The sequence below is a fragment of the Dermacentor albipictus genome, chromosome 1 (assembly GCF_038994185.2).
Source record: "Dermacentor albipictus isolate Rhodes 1998 colony chromosome 1, USDA_Dalb.pri_finalv2, whole genome shotgun sequence".
Lineage (NCBI taxonomy): Eukaryota > Metazoa > Arthropoda > Arachnida > Ixodida > Ixodidae > Dermacentor > Dermacentor albipictus.
In genome coordinates this window covers 187629426-187645896 of record NC_091821.1, presented here as the reverse complement: position 1 = coordinate 187645896, position 16471 = coordinate 187629426, and the positions used below count along the sequence as shown (strand labels likewise).

The 16471-nt window shown below is 43.7% G+C and overlaps 1 protein-coding gene across 6 annotated transcripts in view; it reads left to right on the top strand.

Annotated features, from left to right (window-relative positions):
* LRR (Leucine-rich repeat) overlaps positions 1–16471 on the top strand; it is a 222823-nt gene that overhangs the window by 46230 nt on the left and 160122 nt on the right. The window lies entirely within an intron of this gene.

The window sequence follows — 16471 nt, the reverse complement described above, 5'->3', positions numbered from 1 at the left end:
TGCCGCATGGCACGTTTCTCAGCATTTGCATGCACTGGTGCACCATGCATTTCGGAGGCCACATGCAGGCTTTGTGGCTGTGGCTCTAGATAGCACCGAGTGTTCTTAGGGAACTGCGAAAGAAGAGTTCTGCTGTAGTCCATGCCTCATACGTATTTCGTTTCGATAGTGGCATTACAGTGTGTTGCTATATTGATTCAATGATGACCCATTATCGTCGACAGTCATCATGAGATGGGTTCTTCTGCAGTTTTGAGTGTTACAGTGTGATGCACGAGATCTACCTGTTACAAAAAGCACCACTTGGTTATCATCATCATCAGGTGCTCCCCGTACGAGAAGTCTCAGTGATTCTGTCTTCAGGTCGCCAGTTCGCTTTTTGTACACAGTCAGCGACCGATTTTTCAGACCCTCTAGGGGATGTAAAAATGTCCGAAAATTCAGGCAGTCCAAAAAAATGAATGCATGCAAAAAACCGCACTTTTATTTCTTTTTTTTCTCGGATCTAGAGGTAAAGGGCGAAGTACTAATCTTCCGAAACCCTGCCAAAGCATCAACGAAGGTGCTATAAAAAGAGGCGTTCAAAAACTCTGTATGCAGCCGACTGCCGGTTTATTATGTACATGTGCATCGTCGGGCAGCCAGTGTTTTGCTGCAGTGGCTTGAAGAACTTGTTGATTGTTGTTTGGACGGCGTTCCGGTTGCATGCGATCATATTCGCCTAGATCTGAGCAACGGTCATGTCAGCACTGTACACGGATGAAAAAGTCAAAGTGCTCGCGTCAACTCGGCGCTTGTAGGCGGCACAGGCATTGGCTCCTCATTTTCAACATCGGAGTCTTCTGAATCCCCCACAACCTGACAAACTATTCCCTCGTCAGTCAGTTCTGCGCAGAAGTTGAGCTCGTTGTCAGCGTCAACAAACTGTTCAAAAGGTATTTCCGTGGGTACGGTACTGCTTTCCACGCTTCGATGCCATCGGCGAGGACGACGAAGACGGAGTTGGGGCCATCGAAGGCAAGCGAAATCCTTAAGTTGCAAACAGTGGAGTTTGCTGACGAGCGTCGAAGCACCTATGCCTAGCGTCGCAGAGCACACTTGACACAACAGCACAACCATACACCATGCTAGCCAAAACGTGGCCTGCGCAAACAAACGAAATAGCGCCGCTCCGGAAACTGCGCCGGAAGCGGAAGTGCGGCCATTTGCGGCGATGAACATAGCCAGCGTGGCCAGACCAAATCGTTGTGTGAAGTCTAGATTCGGCTAGTTGTGGTTCAAAGCGGTGATATGCTTCGGCTGCAAGTCGATTTCCTTCGCAAGGACGCTGCGCGAGGAGCCAAAGGACCTCGCGTCAAAAAGTCAGGAAAATTGGAAGGCGAGTGGTTCGAGCGTCCGAAACTTCGGATGTCCTTATACATGGATGCTATGGGGCTCGTGGCGGTGCCGTGAAGACATCCAAAATATAAGGCATGTCCGAAAATTTGGGCATCCGAAAATTCAGTCGTTGACTGTGCACATGTTCAGGCTGATTCAGGCAAGTTGTGATCTATCACCTGTTCGTACTGAGCAGGCTATGCCGCAGTGGCAAAGCCAGTGATGTCCCTTCAATGTCAAGTAAAAGTTATTGGATGTCATGTGCATTGGATGTCAAGGCCTTTGGTGGCTTCGAGCGAAGGGCAATAAATATTGCTTTATTGCATCTAAGAGGAGTGGTGGTTGACTATTTTTTTCATGCTATAATTTGCAGCTCATAAATATTTTGTGTATGGAAATTTAGTGCCCTAAAATGGGTGAGTTCAGCATTTCGAGATGAGTGTATATGCGTGCATTGTTTTATTATGCTCACCAAATTAAAATAGGTGCGTCCTATATACCGGTATGACTTATACACAACTTTTTCTTTGAAACTCACGAAAAAGGTGGAGGGAGGGTGCAGCTTATACTCCAGAAGACACTGTAATTTGCCATTGTTGTATAAGTACGGAGAGTAAAAAAAACTGCAATATTCAAAATATGCACTTTGCTCCTAGCTTCTAGCTTCTATAATTTAGACCTTCATTAAAGAATATGATATGCAGGTATGGTGGCATTATTAACCATAATGATGCCCATATGGATAAGCCTTCAGTTCGCAAATGTGAAAATGGGTAAGTGCCTATGTTACAGGGAGCATTTGTTTTTACTCGTTGTAGCAAGCACCTGGTTATATTTTTACTAGATTCTTTAGGCTATTGAAGCAATGGTTGTCAGGTGGGAGAGCATCCCCAAGCCTCCATGTACTTTATTATTGTGTTCTATGACCTTTTCTATGCAAGCCAGCTGATCTAGTGCTATGTCTTGATCACACGCTAGAGGCTCCACATGCTTCGTACAGGGCTTGTGCAGTACTTTTACAGTACAGTACTTCAACAGTACTGTACAATAATGTACAGTGTTGCAAAACATTGTACAGTAAAAAGTGAGGGTATTTGTACAGGTGGTGTCCAAAAAGCAAAACCTTAAACTGCTTGTCAAGCTTCTGCTCAAGGTCGGTCTGAAATCAACTGCATGCTCTTGTGTCAGTGAAAACTCCACGTAATGGGAAAGATTGCTTGTAGTAAGTTGTACATACAATGTTGAAACAACCTCCGCAGGGGCGTCTGCATCAGCAGATGTGGCTTAGCCATGTCCAGGGAAAAGGGGATCCTCAAGGTTGAAACAGAGCCGGGTGTTCGGACCTTTACGGCCCCTCGGCGGATGCAACACGCACCTTTGGCCTTGGCTTCACGTAGACGGCATCCCCTGACTGACCCACCTGGGGGAAATGGGCAGTTGCCTTTTCCTGCCTTTCTCTCCCTCCAAACTTAGTTTTTCTCTCTCACCTTTCACCTCTCCTGTCTTGTATTCACTTGGTTTTACTTCCAATTTTCCAGGCAACAAGGGTTAACCTGATGTATTTTATCCAACATTGGATCTGTTATATTAGGTTATATTAGCTATGTACAGCTGGCATCTGCATTTCCTTCGGGTCTCTTAGTGTCTCTTTGTTAGACTTGGTGGTGGGTGGCTGGCATAGCCGCCGAAATTAAACATCTGTTTATGGATTTATCGTTCTTCCCCCATCTGTCCGATTGCCCCCTTACCAAAAGAGGGTGCACCGAAGAAATATTGTGGTTTTTTGGACAACACAAAGAAACCTTTCCATGATTTCACGTCATACATACATAGTGAAAATCCTGAAAAGACTGTTAGAATGATATCACCTTTCACAGTTGCGAAAAGTCTCCCAGAAACAATAGGTCCTGGCTAAAAAGTTATAAATATGGCGAGAGGCGACCTCCTGCTTGAGGTGCGCAATAAACAGCAACATGACAAACTCCCAAACCTAGTCTCATGCGGTGGTGTGAACCTTACAGCGATTCCACATCGATCCATGAACACAAGCAAAGAAGTGGTTTCTGATGATGATCTCTTGAACCTGACCTGACCGAGGAAGAGCTTTTGGAAGGCTGGAAGGACCATAGTAAAAAGGATCGTAATCAAACTGGAAAACAAAGAAATTTCAACTAAACATCTGATTGTCACCTTCACGTCCACTGTGCTGCCACAAACGTTAGAAACAGGATAACGAAAGTCCGAGTCCGACTACACATCCTGAGTCCTTCGTGATGTTTCAAATGTCAGAGGTATGGCCACAGTTACAAAACTGCCAGGGCCAACAAACCTGTGCGAAGTGCAGTGTGCATGATCACCCTTCTGATGACTGTAATGGCGCACTTGACTGTCCGAACTGTGACAGTGGATGCAGAGCTTACTCTGGAGCTTGTCCTACATGGCAGAAAGAAAAAGATATAATCAGACTCAAAGTTAAAGTAAACATTTCCTTCCAGGAAGCGCGAAAGCATGTATCATTTCTTCATACTGCAAGGAGTGCTGATGCAGTGCGTGAGGGGACAAAGAGTGTGGCCCGGCCATGCCACCAGTCCCTCCCCTGGCAGCAGCAGCCAACACTGCTTCACTGCCCCTGAAGCAGTGCTATACCACGGGACAGTGAATTCAGGGACACTGAAGTGCAGGACAGTGAATCCATTGACTTCAGGGTTGTTGTCCTCCAAGGCTCCGTCTCTGCAGGCGATGCCTACCTTGAGACCACCCCGCTTGAGTGAGTGGAAGTCCAGCGGCTCCCAGGAGTCAATGGACACAACTCCAAACCAGATGGCCCAGCCAGCGCTTCAGGAGCGGTGCGACTCTCGCGATCGCTTCAAGACAAACAAATCACGGATGGCTCTGTAAGCCAACTTGAATTCTCTTGACACACACAAACAATATGGATACACAAATACACTGGAATGTAAGAGGTCTTATCCACAACCTTGAGCACATTAAATAACTACACAAATACAATCCAAAGGTGCTGTATGTTCAGGAGACAAATCTTAAATCTACACAAAAAGATTTTCTCTGGCAATACGCCATTTTCCGGAAAGACCAAGAAGACACTATCGCATCATCCGGTGGTGTAGCTATAGTGGTCGACAGAGGTGGTGTCTGTTGGCAACTTCATCTCCAAAGCTCCTGTGGGGCTGTTGCTGTTCAAGCAGTGATGTTCGATAAACTAGTGACCATCACGTCTATGTACATCCCCCGAGTTATCAGCTCTCAAGAGCAGCATTTCAGAACTTTATTGATGAGCTTCCTCACCCTTACATAATCGTCGTAGATCTAAACGCGCATAGTACACTTTGGGGCGACTCTCGTTGTGATGCGAGAGAAGTGCTTATAGAAAACTTCTTACTCTCCTGATGTGCATGCTTTCCTAACAAGAAAGAACCAACATTATACAGTCCTGCGCACAAAACATTTTCTTCCATAGACTTAAGCATAACGTCCAGTACAATTGTGCCCTATCTGGAGTGGGAAGTGATTAACAACCCTTATGGAAGTGACCATTTTCCTACCATTTTAAACCTTACAAAACAGGCAGAATGCTGTACACACATTCCTCAGTGGAAAGTCGATTCAGCCGACTGGACGTGGTTTTGTGAACTAACACATCTGCCCTGGGATGATGTCCGTGCATTTGGTATAGACGATGCAGTAGCATACTTAACAGCGCTTGTAATTGATGCTGCATCACTATGCATTCCTCAGATGGGTTGCCTTTGAAACGACATATTCCACGGCGAAATGATGTGTAAGGAAGTGTGGAAGAAGCAAAACGGGGTTTGGAATCTCCTGCGGAACTCCCCAACAACAGAGAACCTAATTAACTTCTTAAGTCGCAAGGAAGAAAAACATGCTGCCGTGCAAAACGGGAAGGTTGGCAAAAATACATCAGTAGCATCAATTCTTATACAGACAAGAAAAACAAAAGCACGGAACAGAGTAAACAAATTAAAAGACTGACAATCTCATCCTGTACAGCTAGTAAATATCCAGGAAGATACTCTCGCAGATCAAGCCGATCTTCTAGGTGCACATCTCAGACATAATTCGAGTTCATCCCACTATTCTGACACATTCTTAAGATATCAAAGACAAGCAGAGTGACTGCCCTTAGATCGAAAAAGCAAGTGAAACGAACCATACAATTGACATTTAGTATGGCCGAATTTCAGGCTTCACTAAACTGTTGCAACAAATCTGCCCCAGGAATCGACGGAATAGTATATGACATGATTAAACACCTAAACCCTGAAACTTGTAAAACACTCATGTCACTTTTCAATGCCATGTGGTCTACAGGTCACATTCCGCTAGCATGGAAACAAGCTATCGTAATCCCAAATCTCAAAACGAGCAAGGAGCCCTCTTCAGCCGTCAGCTACAGACCCATAGCGCTGACAAGCTGTTTGTACAAACTATTTGAGAAAATGGTAAACCCGCGCTTAATCCACTATCTTGAAAATACTAATATACTATATCCCCTCCAGTTTGGATTCTGGGCAGATAGATCGACTATAGACCACCTTGTTCGAATGGAGTGTAACATCCGTGATGCCTTCGTACAAAAGCAATTTTTCCTGTCAGTATTTCTTGATATGGAGAAGGCCTATGATACTACCTGGCGCTTTGGAATTCTCCAAGATTTGTCTGAAATCGGTATCCATGCCAACTTGCTGAGCATTATTAAAAATGATCTAATAGAACATTTCGTGTGAAAGTTGGCAGCGTCCTATCCCGACCATTCACTCAGCGAACAGGTGTACCCAAAGGTGGGGTGCTGAGCTGTGCTCTCTTATTGTAAAAATGAGTTCTTTGCATATCGTTATAGTGTGCACAATTTTTTATTTTGTATATGTGGACGATGTGCAGATTGGTGTCAAATCATGCAATCTGCGAGCGACAGGTACAACTTGGCCTAGAGAAACTGTAAGTGGGCAGATGTGAATGGATTTAGTCTAAACCCACAGAAAAGTACCTGCATGCTTTTCTCAACTAAGAGAGGAATATTATTGGACCCCGTTATTTCTCTGAACGGAAAATGTCTATCTGTAAGCCCTCAGCATAAGTTTTTAGGTATAATCTTAGATTCCAAGCTAACTTTCATCTCTCATTTGAAATATGTTGAAGAGAAATGTCTCAAAACATTGAATTTACTAAAGCTTCTGTTGTGCACATCTTGAGGAAGTGATAGGCGATGCCTCCTAAGCTTGTCTGATACGATCACGTCTTGACTACGATGCAATTGTTTATCACTCTGCTGCACCCAGTGCATTAAAGATTCTGGATTCTGTTCACCATCTTGGTATTCGCCTGGCTGCAGGTGCCTTCAAGACTAGTCCTGTAGAAAGCCTGTATGTAGAATCCAATGAATGGACCCTACATCCCTAAAGGACATATTTCAGTTTCTCTTACTTCCTGAAGGTAGAATCAAATGTTGAACATCCATGTCACCCAATGCCAGGCTTTATCGCAACTGTCCAGCTTTGAGGACTCCTTTGTCCCTGTGTTTGGAAGCAATGGGACAGGAAATGGGTGTCCCACTTAGAGAAAGCGTCCTAATCGCTCCTACTTCCTTTCCACCACCCTGGGAATGGCAGACCACAGAATGTGATGTCTCTTTCATAGAAGTAACAAAACGTGCACCTGAAACGCATACAAGATCTCACTTTCTCAAACTTCTAGTGAAGTACTGCTGCGAATAATTTTACGTAGATGCTTCCAAGTCTCCCTTTGGTGTGGCCTATGCAGCCGTGGGAGCATAGTTCTCAAAATTGGGTGTATTAAATCCACACCAGTATATTCACTGCGGAAGCATATGTGATACTCACGGCCATCAAACATATAAAGCAGACAAATATCACTAACGCTATTGTGTTCACGGACTCATTGAGCATCGTTGGAGCCCGAATGAGCTTCCAAAAACATGAGAACCCTGTTTTTAATTAACTGTACTCGTTGCTATGCGCAGCTTACGTGTGCAACGAAATCATTGGTCATTGGTGGGTGCCAGGCCACAGAGGCGTAAAAGGCAATGTAGCTGCTGACGAAACTGCTACATCAGTAGCCTTCAATGATACAGATATAGTAAATATACCCATAGCAGCCACAGACCTCAAACCCTCCATACAGCATCAGTTGAGGAAGTACTACTGAGGAAATATCCACTAAGCTGCACATTATAAAGCCAAAATTAGGCAACTGGATAACCGAAAGGACACAGACACATGGAAGTGCTTCTTTGCAGAATAAGAATAGGCCATACCTACAGCACGCACTCGCCTACTGACTGCAAGGGATCCTCCAACATGTAATAGATGCGGCGACAGCCTTACAATTATCCACATTCTTCATCGGTGCCCTGAAATAGAAGCAGAGAGGAAAAAAGTACTTCTGATCCCTGTATCGTGAGCACATACCTCTCCATTCAGCATTTTTTTGAGGCACTGAATGACTTTTCAATTTTAACATGGTCTTAAACTCTTTTACAGAAACCGATACCTTAAAAATCAGCTGGCCAGGTTATTTGTAGCACTACTTCCCTCTTGGAGGTTGTAGCTGCAATGCAAGAATATCTGTACAGCACGTACATGCTTCCAGGCCATTGCGTCCAAGAGCTCTGTTGAGGTGCTAGTGCTACTGTATCCCATATGCCTCGCTTGATCATACTTCGTTGCAAAGATTTTATGATCATAGCACACATCACTAATCATTGCCATTATTTTAGTATATTTATACTTTAAGCAATATACACACTTATTTTAGGCCCCTTTACAGCCATGTTTCATTCTTTGTTACCATTAATACATGTTGCGTTTGGTGCTCTGTGGCCAGAACTGACCCTTGCTCCATTAAAATTCGTTAGTCAATCAATGTTGAAACCCTGATAGATAACAGCAACCCATGACAAGAAAAAATAAAGTTGCACTTCATATCAGTCAGAAAAAATCATCAGAACAACACATGCTCCTGAGCATATACCAATGTTTGAGACATTGTCAAAACGGCGTAGATGTAGGGTCAGAAAATTTGACAACTCAGCAGAAGCTTCTGTGTTTTTACTGCAGCTGCCATTTAAAAGTTATGTTGCCGATTCGACCAAAGCAAAAATTTTTCATTGTTTGATTGAGAGCACTGAAAACCAGCTTCGACGATACCTCATTGCAAAGTTTTTCCAAACTCCCTAATGGTGCTGAAAATTGTCAAATTTGAATCGTCTTCACATTTCATACTGTGCATGATGTTATCATGGAAGAATTCCAGCAGCAATGTTTATCAAAGGATTGAAAGGGTGTCTGGGCCCAAAGGAAAATGTTTCTTTGGGCCCAGTAAGAAAATGAGTCAAGAGGAAGCTCTAGCTTGGGAGTCCTTATCCAAGTACATGGGCATGGAAAAATAATTTTTCTTGGCAACTACTGCACTGATTTTGATAAAATTTGTCACATTTCAAGGAAAAGGTACTCTAGTAACTGTAGGAAGTATATTTTCAATTTATGCCACAATTTTTTAAATAACAATATTAAATGATAAAACATAAAACAACTTGACTATTGAGTTTGCGACTCTGTGGCTCAGCAGTGAAGAACTATATCACAATTCTCTAAATTACACCTAATAATACATGTAAAGCAAACGAAATTGGTGGATTATACACCCTCTGAAATATACCACTAATTTAGGTGTAGTACTTTTGCAAAACCCTCCTAAACATTGTAGTAATTTCACATGGGCTGTAGCTTCATATAACGAAATTGTCTGCTTTGGTGCTCTAACAGATGCATTTTACAGAACGGCGATATATGTTTTTGTTGCAGAGTTGCGGATTTGTAGAGTTCCTGCTTCTAATTTTTTAAAACTTGTTAATTTTCTATGATTCAGTGATAAATTTAGTCATAAATCAATATTCTGTTTCCTTCAGTTGCTAGAATTTAACTTTCTCTTTCAAATCCAATAAATTTCATTCAAATTGGTCCAACAGTTGTCTGAAGAGAGAGAGAGAGAGAGAGAGAGAGACCTTTTAATGAGAGGCAGAGATTTTAGCCGGTGTACAGACATTGCCGACATGCTACTCTGCGTGGGGAAGGGAATTGGCAAGAGAAAAAGGGGAGGGAGGCGCAAGAAAAAAAAAGGAATAAGTTAAAAAAATGGGCACTGAGTTTTCTGACTCATGTGCAACAGCGTGCTCATCACACGCCTCTGCTGTGTGAGGCTGGCTAAAGGTCCTAAGACACAGTCAAATGACAAAGGTCTGTGTGTAAGGTATGCATGCAATGTTCATAGAATGCATGCTCGTCGACATATGCTCGACACTCAAACAGGATATGCTCCACAGTTTCAATTGAGCCACAGTTGTTGCAATGTGGGCTTGTCACTTGACTGAAGCGGTACCGTAAGCCGTTTCCATAGGCGATCGGTGTTCAGGTGAAGACGATGATACAGAGTTTCCAAATGGCAAGGAATGTTGAATGGGAGGGGTGATCTGAGACTTGGGTCAATTGAGTAAAGGAAAGGGTAATGCTGGATCAGCAAGCTCCACAGCCGGTTCTTTTCTTCAGAAGCAAATCTTTTAGCTAGTTGGGAAGCATCAGATCTACTGAAATAAATCCGCTTATAGTTTTGGTGTTGAAGACCTTTGTGTGCCGCTTCATCTGCTTTTTCTTTGGCCAGAATACCACAATGAGCAGGTATCCACTGAAATTTGTCTGAAAAGCATTTCTGCCTTTTACATGGACAGTTGCTTTCCGTTATTTCAACTTTGGTTAATTCTATCTTGTCCGAAGATCCCGGCCGATGCCCATGCATTTCTATAGGCCCACACTTTCGTTATTTCCATCCTAAAATTGCCCTTCAACGGATAGTTCAAACTTGACCAGTCAGCACGCATGCACCTGACCCCTATGGTGACCCCAATAAATGACCCCTTTAGTGGCAGTGCCTGTCTCTACGGAGCTTAGGCGACCGTGAGTGCGTTGAACACATGTAGGTCTCCCATCAAAAACACCTATTTTGGTCCAGCCCTAGGAGAATTTTCAAGCAAAACCGTAGCTCACAGTGTCTGATTACGGTACTTACCTGATTCTAACAAGTGCCTTTCTTATTCGTTCTAGAAATGTTGGCTGAAAATTGTCTGCGCGGTGCAATCGGACACGAAACCAAAGCCGCCTTTGCGGCGTTTATATGCTTTTTTTGCATTACACACATGTATGCCTTCAGAAACCGTGCGGTAAAGCTGGCTTTCGTAAATTGGCTGTCATTGTGCAACACATACTACACCCTTCCCCATTTTTCTTGCTTAAAAATCGTGTATGTGTAAGATGTCTACTTTATTTAAGAGCTTTAATGTAATTTCTGCATTAGTTTTCCACTTTGGACGCATAGAAAGAGGCTGCACATTTCATTGGGGCGCATATTAGAATGGGGCAAATACTGCCGAATGAATCAGAGGTGTGTTTTGGAGTCTTTTCTTCATCTCGTTTAATTTGACCTTCTGGATAATTCGTCGGTCTCATGAAGGTCGAGTTAATGGAAGTAGACAGTATTTGAATAGGGAAAGTGGGAGTTAGGCCCGAGCTAAAAAAAGGCTTCCTCCCAAATCACAGTTGAAAATTGTGAAAAGCTGTAGTTCATAGCCTTGCGAGAGAGAGAAAGCAAGGACAGGAAAGGCAGGGAGGTCAACCAGAAAAGCACCCGGTTTGCTACCCTACACTGGGGGTGGGGGAAAGGGGAATAGAAAGAGGAAAAAAATGGAGAGAGTAAGCACTGAATGTCTGTGGGAGGGACACTATAAGAGGGACACTATAAACGGTCGCTTAAGCAGGTGCACTTCGACTATTGCACTAGTGCACGAATCGCTTTTCGTGCCAGTGATGGGTGTGGCCACGGTTTGAGTATGTTTGATCCAGTTAACGGTCTTGAGTCCAGTCGGTGCAAAGTCGCCTGCAGAGAGAAACGTTCTACATCGTAGCGAGGGCAGGTACACAATAGGTGATCGATGGTTTCCTTGCACCCACAGGAGTCGCACACCGGCCTCTCGGCCATTCCAAAATTATAGGGGCAGGCGTTCGTGAACGCCACTACCAGCCACAAGCGGCACAGAAAGGTTGTTTTGCCGCGGGAAAGGCTAGATGGCAGTTGTAGCCATAGCATGGGGTCCAGTTTATGTAATCGGCAATTGAAGGCACTTGAACTCCAGAGATCTTGTGACTGTTTGCATGCAAGTAGGCGAAGTTCCCTGGCAGCGTCCGACCTCGCCAAAGGTTGTGGGGATGCGTGACTCTCACGCGTCCCCTTATATCTTGTTTTCCCGCACAGCTCCTGTTCCTTTAGTGCGGCTTCGCTGTGTGGCCTGGCACCCGCGGCGGTCGGAGTGGTTGAGGCGCAGTGCGAGAGATGGCGTGAGTGTTGCGCTGCTCGCGCCGCCTCACAGCAGGGTTACTTGGGGGTGCGGGAAGAATAAGGCGCGCTTGGGTGGCGGGCTGGCGAGCGCGCCGGATGTCCCGCGCGTGCGCCGATCCATGCTTCTGCGAGACAGTCTCGCGTGGCCGCCTTTGAACGCGCCACCGTTCGCGTGACCGTACATGCGAACGACCAGGCGTTGGGATCCAGCATGGGGCGAACATATTCGCTTGCTATCTGTTCGCGGTGAGTCGGACTTCTAGATTTGTCGCACGCCCATCGGCATGTTTTGTGGATAGCAACTCGGCTAGCAGGCATTGATCTATGAAAGGTGCAATAAATGGCCTTGTGATTGTTTGCACTACTGTGTTGTCGTTCCTCTGTCCCAAGAGCATGGGTGTGAGGACCCCACAAGGTGTTGGATGCGTCTGGGTATCTTCTTGGGCAGACCGGGCAGCCTTGTCAGCAAGGATGTTGCCGATGATGGCACAGTGAGCAGGAATCCATTGAAAGAGAATTTTTTGCCCAATTTCCAGAGTATGGTGGTGCACTTCCTTAATGTCATATATCATCTGCTCGTAAGTTCTGTGATGTATTGCCGACTTGATACCGTGAAGAGCTGCCTTAGAATCACAAAATACAACCCATTTCTCTGTTGGCTCTTCGGTGACATACGTCATAGCGGCATGGAGAGCTGCAAGTTCTGCCGACGTAGATGTAGTCGTGTGTGACAATTTGAATCTAACTGTAACCTGCTTAGCTGGAACGACGAATGTGGCAGTTGAGCTGGTAGGTGAGGTTGAACCGTCGGTATATATGTGTATGCGGTCATGATACGTCTGGTGCAGTAATAAGAGCATAAGTTGCTTCAGAGCCGGCGATGGATGATTGGACTTTTTTGTAATTCCAGGAATAGTAAAATTCACTTGAGGCTGTCACAGGCACCACAGTGGAGATGAAAGCTTCACCGCCAGCGTAAAAAATGGTGGTATGCACTCTTGATGAGCGTTAATCACTCTTGAAAAGGTCGCTTGAGGTCTCTTGGCTGGTAGGGAGGCCAAATGATGGTCGGGAATCCTTGACAGATGGCGAATGTGTGCTCTGAGAGAGTCTACGGCTACATGTGTCTGGATCATATGGTCTCCCGCGACGGGTTGCTGCTGTTGAGGTGCCCCGAGGCAGCCCTAAACACGTGCGTAGGGCTTGACCTTGTATGCTCTCCAGAGCGCGAAAGTTCGTCTTGCATGCATTTGACAACACTGGTAGACTGTAACGTAGGAGTCCGAGAAACAGTACCCTGTACAGCTGCATCACAGAATGGACTGGTGTACCCCAGTTTTTCCCGCAGAGAAATTTGAAGACCTGTGCAATGGCAACTAACTTCTTCTTCAGATATATGCAGTGAAGGCTCCAAGGGAGGTTGCGGTCAATGATTGCACCCAGAAAGCGATGCGTCTTAACATAGCATACAGCTTGACCATTGATTGAAACAGGGTACAATGACATTGAAAGTAATTGCAAGCCTAGGTCTGGTCCCGGTAAGGTACAGTCAAGGTAGCCTATGGTATGCCTGCCAGTCCTGTAGTGGCTGCCATAATAATGCAGAGGCCTGTGGTTTCAGTTTATTACATCGCATGCTTAGCATATTTAGCTCTTACACTGAAATACGTTGCTGTGCTATTAGGTAGAGCATGTCAATATGAACATACATCCTCTCATATGCTACCTGTTGTGCTAATGCTGAATGAAATGGCGGTGGAAAATTGCTCAGGCACTTAATGTTTCTTTACCATCACGTTTGAATGTAAGGTTGCTTTTCCATTGCTTTGAAATATTTGAAGTTTGATGCATTCAAAACTTCATTCAAACGAATGGTTTACAAAGCATATTGTAGGGTGGTACCTGATTGTGATCACAAGCAAATGTTATATATTTGATGTCGCATGATCAAGCTGTGCTTTAAGCTTGGTTGTCATTGTACCGCATTCACAGAGAAAGATTCTGCTAGGAAAAAAGCTGTTGGTGCTTCAGCCACTATAATAGGTTACTTGCTCCTCATTGCTGGTTATATTGCTGGTGCTTTCCCTGAAGCACCTCAAGACAACAATGATGGTAGGTAGTGTGGCATGACACAGGCAGAATTGATGTCATGCTTGGTCAGTATCTTGCCCACTTTTGCAGTGAATGTCAGTGTTTACAAATTTATGTTGATGTCGCCTTGAACCTGATCAATTTTGGAGGCACAACTTGACCAGCCCTTCCACATCTATACTGTTGTAACTTACTGAAATGTTTTTTGATGGATGAGGGCCAGATAGTGTTTTCAGGCTAATTTAATCATATTCAATGGTCATGGTGATATCACAAGTGGTTTAAAACTGGCTAGCTTCTCTGATATTAATTATGTAAATTTGACATTTCAAGTTCTGAATTTGTCATCTTGTTCATGCATTGACAACTTTGGGGACTTTAGAATGAAAACTGTAACCAAATTGCAGCCAAATAAAAAAAAAAGTGAAATTAACCGCTGTCCTATTAACAGAAGTCAACTGCATTCAAGGGCAAATCTTCATGTCGCTTTGCTTATTGTAATAAGACATATGGACAATTTTGTAAGAGGTTCATTACTGTGTTAGTTTCTTGAATGAATCAGTCACCTCATACTTTTGTATAAAAGAAGGGGAATGCTACATTGGTATGATTTATACAAAAGGCGTACTTTCTAACAAATGTAGCAAGCAGTTGACTGCTGGTAATTTTTCAACTCATTTAATTTCACTGTGTTCAAAACTTCCCAAAGGCACCCATGCATTTGTGTAGAGTGAGAAAGAGTGAGAAAGCATGCAATTTTTAAAGTAATTTAGTAATATGTAAATAATCACATAATTCAAGTTGCACTTGGTCGCTGGCAGTTAAATGGCAAATGCTGCCTGCTGTTGCATAAACACTGACAGCAGCTAACAATCATTGAAAGCTTTTTGGGTTTTAACAGCTGCAAATTGCTTCTGGAAACATAGTGCGACACCACCAAGTGAGGGTTTTGATGTGAAACGCCCATATGAGTGTTTGGCTGCTGGTTCTTGGCAAGATCAACATCAATTAGTGAGAATCAGTGCCAATAGTGTAGTTTGTAAGCCACTGACTAACAAAGACTGCACAAATTTTATCACCGCTGCATCAACAGAGCTTGTAGATGATAGCAGCTGTGATAATAATGGTTTACACGAGTTGTTGGATACCACAGCTCATAAGTTAACAACGCATCATCTTTTAGAGTGGTTCTTTGTGCATGCTGACAGCTTTGATGAGTCTTTGCAGTGAATGTAGGTGTACTTGCAAAGTACACTTGACTTACATGTGGACTTGCATGTTGACAAAACACATATGATAGTTTTTACCTGTATTTCAGCGAAATATTTTTTGCTGGCTACAAGAATTTCTATGACTGTTGCAATTATAATGAGAGAATAAGGATTGTATCAATACTTTTGTTATTCCTCTCGGTCCCTTTCTTGCCTTAGCCAAATATGACAATGCTCTTGTCATCGCAGTCAATGAAGTAGCAAACAGTTCTACCTCAAATTTAGATAAATCAAAGATATTATAGATATTTAATGAATATTTGTAATAAACAGAGATCATCTATGTGCAATTTTATTACAAATTTCAAAGTGGGAAGAAACGGAAAATGACAGAGCATGTTTATTTCCCTGCCAAATGAGGTGAGCTAATCAATAAATGTAAGGTAACCCTGAATCAGAAAACAGAAGGGGAGGGGGCATGTCAGGAAATTCTAACAAAAAATTCACCAAGCAAGGTATTTTACAGGATTCTAATGCAAGAAACCAACTGTCGTCAATAAAGAATTAGGCAGTTATGTTGGTTTCAACCATCATTGAACCAACGACTGAAACCTTTTATGCTTGCATTCATCATAAAATATGTCTTCATTTGTATTCAATAAAGTATTGTCACTTAATGCGTCTTGGAAAGTACCACCAAAGCCCTTCGTCATTACCTAATGTAGTCATATGTCATACACGCTTGAATAATAAGACAACTCCCTAACAGATAATACCGTACTTACTCATGTAAGGTCCGCACTTTTTTTCCGCCTTTTTACAAGGTGCAGGCCTTATAATCAGGCAGGCTTATGGCTACTCACTCAAGCCTCAAAACTGCGCCCCGACAGATATGCAGAATAACGCAACCACTGGCGGCTGACTATAAGCACTTTTTATCAATTGTCCCCATGACTTCTGCTGCACTTACTTGTCATCTGATGGATTCATCTCGTCGGTGCCCTCCCAGAGCTAGACATCCTCCGTGCTGTCCATACTTTTTGGGATTCTTGTTACCTTAAAGCTCTCGATGAAAGTCTCAAAGAAAACCACATGCCACACGTTCAATATTTATGTGCACATGTTTTGCAGTGATGCCCTTTTATTGGGCCCAAAAGCATGATGTAGCTAAGTGAGCTGTAGTGCAGCCAATACTGCTGATGTGCACCGACTGTCAAATAGGTTGAAGTGTGCTGCATCTATTGTGCTTGTAGGTGTTCTGTGATGCCACATGATTCAGTGGTATGCAGTAATGATCATTGATGATGCCATTGTTGACAGGATCGTATCGAGTGCCATTTAGTAGTGGC